At 50.6% G+C, this 6,549-nt stretch overlaps 1 pseudogene; it reads left to right on the top strand.

The window, feature by feature from the left end:
• The first annotated feature begins 3,021 nt into the window (after positions 1–3,021).
• LOC139083985 (serum amyloid A protein-like) lies at positions 3,022–5,775 on the top strand (annotated as a pseudogene).
• The last annotated feature ends 774 nt before the right edge of the window (positions 5,776–6,549 follow it).

Raw genomic sequence — 6,549 nt, 5'->3', positions numbered from 1 at the left:
TCCACGGGCTCCCACCGTGAAATCCACCGAGCTGCCTACATTTATTCCCGGGTTCTCTGCTGCCTCTCCTGTTACTAGGGGCGACCTGTCCACATCACTACCTAAGGCCACCCTTAGGTTTAGATCATGCACACAACAGTGATGCCTGTTGCTAGTGAGTGATCAAGACATAAACGTTACGATCCACTCAAAAATTTAACTGTAAACACAGTCTCACATTATCAGGGCTTGTGTGATAGAAAGTAAGGGCAACCCAGACATCCATTTTGCGAGTGTGCGTATGTGTGTGTGTTTCGTAACTCCATCATCTGTAGCTTCAGACCATTGTTCACTACCACCTGTGTGCAGAATTTCCAGTGCCAAGTAATAAAAGACTGTCACCAACTCCTGGAATCGGGAGACAACAAATCTTATATATGTACTTATTTATTTATTCTGTCACCAAAATTCCTGTATATTTTATTATGCGAAAATTATTTGCATTCATCATCTTTAGCAATATTTTTAACTTTTAAGATTTGTGGTACATAATGGTTACAGTATAAAAAATAAAATGGAATTTGTGTCCAACTTTCAAGAGTATTATGGTGGATTGCACACAAAACACCCACTAATGGGCTCATTAATTATTAAATAATTAGGTAATCGGTGCTTTAATTGTTTTATATTGTGTGGATCTCCTTGGTAGATTGTTAAAGAGCTGTTCCAGTGGTTCTGATAACATTTGGGAAAATTGGCTAAGAAGGGATTATTATTTTTTCAATTATAAAAAATTGGTATTCAAAAATTTGCTACCCCTGACCCCAAAACATAATTGCCACCCGACACATTGTCAGGAATGTTTTCAGTTTTGATAATGAGGGGTGTCACTATTTGCGTCACATCACCATTGACCGATCAATACAACTCAACACCACAAGGCTAGGGATGTCCCAGCCCGTGCAGGAGTGCTGGCGTGCAGGAGGATTCGGTGAGCACCTGAGGATGAACAGACATGGCTTCTATTGTTAATTTAAAGTAAATTGTTTCATGGAAGAGGTTTTTTTTTTTTTTTTTAGTGGTCTGATCAGGCAACTGGACCTCAGAATTGTTTGCATTCCCTGTACTTTTAACCTCCAAAGAAGCAGCCATCTTGGCTGTCTTCACTGAGGTTTGTCACCCTGGTCATAATGTTAGAATGGATGTAACTGACATTTTTTGCCCCAGTGGCATAAACACATGTAAGATATCTTTGCAGAGTCGCAAATATGATTGGGGACACCTCCTCCATTCGCCAGATTTCTTCAAATGAAGTCTGAGAATTGAGACTCTGTATCTATTTATATTAGAAAATAATGACAAGAGAACAGTCGAGTAAACAGGGAGAGTTGAAAGTCAAAAAGAGTAGTACTTTCTGGCAAGTCCAAAAAATTCCAGCAAAAGGAAGGAGGAAGAATGAACGTCACTAGGTTCCGGGCAGAGAAGCAGCCTTTCTCTACAATCTGCCCTCAGACACCTTGGAGCGATGTCAACTTGTCTGGGCTGAGCTAGAACGCTTTTAAAATTTCTTTAGGTTTCTGGTTAGGAAGCAGCACCAGCATATTTTTGCTGAAGAGTTGGGGGCTCAGCTCATTTCTATAAAGGACTCAGCTCGCTGGGCTGACCCTACTGATGTTTTTGACTCACAGTGACAATGGGGCAGACAGTGACCACCCTGGAAAATATAGGTGACAAAGGGCTCACCCCACGTTCCCCTGACTGGGAGCCTGGCAGGTCTCCCGTTGGGCCGCCATTTTCCCATTACAGACGTTACCTCCCTCTGTCCTAGTACAGGTTTATAGAGTTTCCACGTTAGTTCCTTGCACCAAAACACTCTCACTCCCACTGTGAGGTGTCTCCAGCATTTGGGGGCGCAAGGGGAACAAGGAAGTCCCCACACCAATGCCCCCACCTCAGGCGCAGGTTAGACGACTCACTTCCTCTCTGGCAGAGCAGCCGAGCACGCTTTTCTGAGCCTTGGAGCTGAAAGCTGAGCCACGCAGGCAGAGCGGTGGAAGGAGCACCCAGGAGACTGGGTGGGCCGCTTGTCAGTTTTGAGCTCAGGGCTTTAGACAGGAGCTGAGAGGAATTGAAGTTCTGACACATATGCTGCCGGACCAGCAGGGACCATCTGAGGAAGTGCCCAGTGGGAGCAAGTCCTGGCGGGAGGAGCCGTCCTCTAACCCCACACCTTCCAGCAGCCCAGGGGACCATCCTGGGGCTCCACAGCCTTCCTCTCCCCTTCCCCAGATGGCCCCCCTCAGACCCCACAACTCTGACAGCAGAGCCATCCTCTGGGCCTGACAGCCGCCAAGGCCCAGCAGCCTGCCTTGCTCCCTCAGGGTTGCACAATCCGGGAAATGACCTGTGCATGAAGAAACCGCTGGTGTCCGGTAAGTGTGCCTTTGCAGCTTTCTAGGGGAAGTGACCTGGAGGGACTTTAACCCAGGCACTGAGGTTTTCTTTTCCTCCCTCCTGTGACCCCAGCCAGGAAGCCTGACTATAAATACCAGCCACCTCTCCCCAGAGGCAGGGACCGGCAGCTGCTTCTACCGGAAGTCAGGTGAGGGACCACTCCAAAGAGGGATCTGTTTAAAAGACTTACTCTGCTTTCTCTTTCCCAGAAAGAGTGTTATTGCCTCCAAAAACAATTATTGTGTTTTGGGTTTGTCCTGTGGAGGTCTGGGCTGGCACTGTGCCAATGGGACATGGGTTCTTCATTAGTAATAGGGGGCTGTCTGGCGGGACAATTTGGTCGCTAACTGCCCTCTCCTCCATCAAGGCCGCCCTGGTGACCCCGGAGAGTCTTGGGTTCAGGGGTGATGGGTTCAGAACTGAGGGCTGTGGCTCTGAGTGAGAGCCTCCTGCAGTGTTTGCTCGATGATCCACTAAGAGTCTACTGAGAACATTGGGAAATCCAGCGAGGCTCCCTTTGACACACACGCCCGAGGGTGTGTGCCCGTCTTGTCCAGTCTCCCTCACTCTCTCCGTTCATTGCAGCACCATGAAGCTGTTCACAGGCCTCGTCTTCTGCTCCTTGGTCCTGGGTGCCAGCGGCTTGTTATCGTTCCTTGGAGAGGCTGCTCGAGGTAAGGCTGATGGAGGGGGTGGCATCCACGGCCACGAACAGGATCCACCCTGAGCACTGGCGAGGGTGGAGCTGCTGTCCTAGGCTGTGTTGTCCTAGGTGCTGCATGTGCCAGGGGTTTGGGGAGCTTTTCCTCAAATGGATTAAAAACAACAGGATTTATTTCAATCAATGACTAGAAAAGAACAATGATGGTTCCCACCGAAGGGTAGGTTTGAATGTAAGACACAAAAGAAGTCCTGAAGCGGGATAAAATTTCCTCAGACGAAGTTGCATAAAACTGATTAAGCTCTCCATCTTTTCTTCTTCTCTTTCCTGCGCCCCCCCCTCTGCTCTCGCCCCTTCTCCCTCCCTCCCTCCCTCCCTTTCTCTCTCTGTTTCCTAACTGGATAGTTTAGAGAGTCCTTCACTCAGCTCTTGCTGATGTTTCCTGTTGTCAGTGACGCTGTCCCTGGTTTAGTCGGCTTCCTACCCTTTTCTAGACTTTTAACTGATAAAAAAAAGAATAATAACATATGTGAAGGCTCCACTAGGAACTGAGTCCATTCATGCAATTAGGGGGATCAACTATCCTGGTTTGCTCTGGCCGGAGGGGTTTCTCCTGACCACCAGTGCTAACTGGGATGGCTCTAGGCAAACAGGGGCAGCTGTGGTAAAGCTGTGGCAGTTGGTCACCTACATTAACTGCAGAATACCTCCAAAACGCCTCTGCCCCCCACTTCCAAGGGGGGAAACTGAGGCTTAGAGAGGCTGAGTCCATTGCCCAGGGACTGTCTGCCAGTCAGCAGGTGGCAGAGCAGAGGTCTGAACACAGGTGTGCATGAGGTCAGAGCTCTTCCCAGGTAGACGTGTGGGTACCACTTCCTAGGGCTCAGGGCGTACCAACCAGCGGCAGGCTGGAGTCCCCTGGAAGCCTAAAAACTACTGAGGCCTCAGTGCCACCCCCAGAGTGTGAGGCTTTGACCTGGGGTGTGATCCCATCAGACTTCCAATACCCCACGGTCGTTAGAAAGTGCAGCCGAGCCTGAGAAAAGAACCACTGCTCCAGCGCTGCTTTCCTCAGCACCCACGTCAGCAGGACAGTCTATCGAGAAGGTTTTCAGGGTGCCATTTAGGCCCCTAGCGCTCCCAGGGACTCGAGTCACAATTACGTGCATTCTGTCTGCAAGTTCATCTTAGGTGTCAGGACACAAGTGCTATATGTCTGCAGCCTTCTCCAAGTCTGTCTTCCATGGCACCACCTCACCCACCCACGTCCCCTGCATAGTCTCATATGTCCTTCATTCTGTAGCAGTGGTTCTTGACCAAGGGCAGTCTTGTGCTCTGGGACATTTGGCAATGTGTGGAACATTTTGGTTGTCACCTGGGAGCGGGCTGCTGCTCTAGGGTGTAGAGGTCAGGGACGGTGCTCAACGTCTCCCAGTGCTCAGGACAGCCCTGCTCAACAGACACGTGTCTGACTCACCGTTTCAATAGTGCTGAAGTGGAGAAATCCTGTTCCATAACCATGCCTCCCTTCTCTACCTTAAACATAAGATGGGGACCTCAAGGGAGATGGAGCACACAGACAGCATCACGAGGGTCCGACCACCCAACAACACGGCTGTGCCCACCTCACTGACTCTCATTAGAGTGCCCTGGAGACACCAACTGGGATTAGCAATGTGCTCCTCATCCTATGGAATCCAAGGTGCTATGAGCTCAGGCTGAAATGGAGTCAGTGGACGATTCTGCATTCTTGATTCTTCTCTAAGGGATGTCACGGTCTTTCTGTTCACCCTGTGTCCCTTTGGCCGTGTCCTTTCCTTTCCAGGGACTTGGGACATGCTGAACACTTACCATGACATGAGAGAAGCCAATTACATAGGCGCAGACAAATACTTCCACGCCCGCGGGAACTATGACGCTGCACGGAGGGGCCCTGGGGCGCCTGGGCTGCTAAAGTCATCAGGTCACTTGGGGCCTGGGGGTGCAGGGGTGGGTGCACAGAGCTGGGCTGCCTTTGGGGATCAGGAGGGGCAGACCCGGGTGAGGGGTCTTGTGGGAGATATGGTCTCCTCCTTGAGTGCATCCTGTCCACCCTCTCCATCCATGCCCAGTGCCAGCAGAGCCAGAGTGTGGCTGGTGAACACATGTGACCCCTGCTCCCAAAAGAGAAAGTGAGCTCCAAGGAGTGATTCCCAACCCTCCTCTCTGGATGCTGTTCACCCAGCATCAGGGGATCAGTGAGGCTGGGTGGGCTGTGCCGGCAGGCTGAGTGTGTGGGCCCCTCTCTCCTTGGCTCCTCTCAGAGCCATCCCTGGGAAGAGGAGACACAGGGAGGGTGGGGCTGTTGCTCATCAGCCCCGGATTAATCTCCTGCCTGTTCTCCTCCATCAGCGATGGCAGAGAGAATTTTCAGAGATTCACAGACCGTTTCAGTTTTGGAGGCAGCGGCCGTGGAGCAGAGGACTCGAGAGCCGACCAGGCTGCCAATGAATGGGGCCGGAGTGGCAAAGACCCCAATCACTTCAGCCCTCATGGCCTGCCTGACAAGTACTGAGCTTCCTCTTCACTCTGCTCTCAGGAGATGGGCTGTGAGCACCCTGAGGGCAGGGACACCCAGTTATTGAGGTCTATGGCCACAGAAGCCAGTGGGGGGTCAACAGAATTAGTGTCTAATAAATCCTTAAGAGATTGAATTTGTTGAAACCGTGTGCTATTCTTTGGTCTAAGGACTGCCCGTTTGTTCCCAGGGGGCGATGGGTGGACACTGAGGTGAAGGCTGACCCTGTGCCTGTGTGTGTGGGTCCAGGGGAGACAGTCTCAGCATCACACAGGACAGACATCTGCAGGACCCGCCCCTCATCAGCCCCGCTCCCCTCTCCAGGCCCCTCTGGTTACATTGGTGCTTTTTCCTGGTCTCACTGTGTCCAGGCCTCCTCAGTCTCTGTCAGTTATGTCTTGTCACCTTCTCTGACTCCAGGCCCGACTCCCTTTAATTGTATTCCTCAGTGGTCTCTGTCTGGGGACAGTAGGCACAGCCACGGAAGGTGTGGACTGTGGAATCCTGCTCCTGCAACTCACACCTTGGTCTTCTGCTCATTCCCCAGCAACACCTACAAATCCAATTATTAACCAATTTCTATCTGTGCCATCCACGAAATGCCTCAGGCAGTTTCCCGGCACTCTATCTTCATCACCTTATTTCAAGCCTAAATGAAGATGTAACGCCGCCTCACTTGTCAATGTTTCCTCACATCTCCTTCACCTTAACTAGCTCAAAACTGGGCATTGGTAGTGAAGAGAGAGCAGGATAGAGGAGACCCCCTTTAAGTGTCAGGGTCCAATCATGAGACACAAACCAGGCTGGAATTTGAAAAGGAAAATTTTAATACAGGGAATTTCTAGCTGTTAACAGGATCAACTAGTAAGAAGTAAAGAATACAAGAAGGGATAAATTC

Source organism: Equus przewalskii, chromosome 6 (assembly GCF_037783145.1).
Source record: "Equus przewalskii isolate Varuska chromosome 6, EquPr2, whole genome shotgun sequence".
Lineage (NCBI taxonomy): Eukaryota > Metazoa > Chordata > Mammalia > Perissodactyla > Equidae > Equus > Equus przewalskii.
The sequence above is the reverse complement of the archived record's forward strand: the minus strand, read 5'-3'. Positions and strand labels throughout refer to the sequence as shown.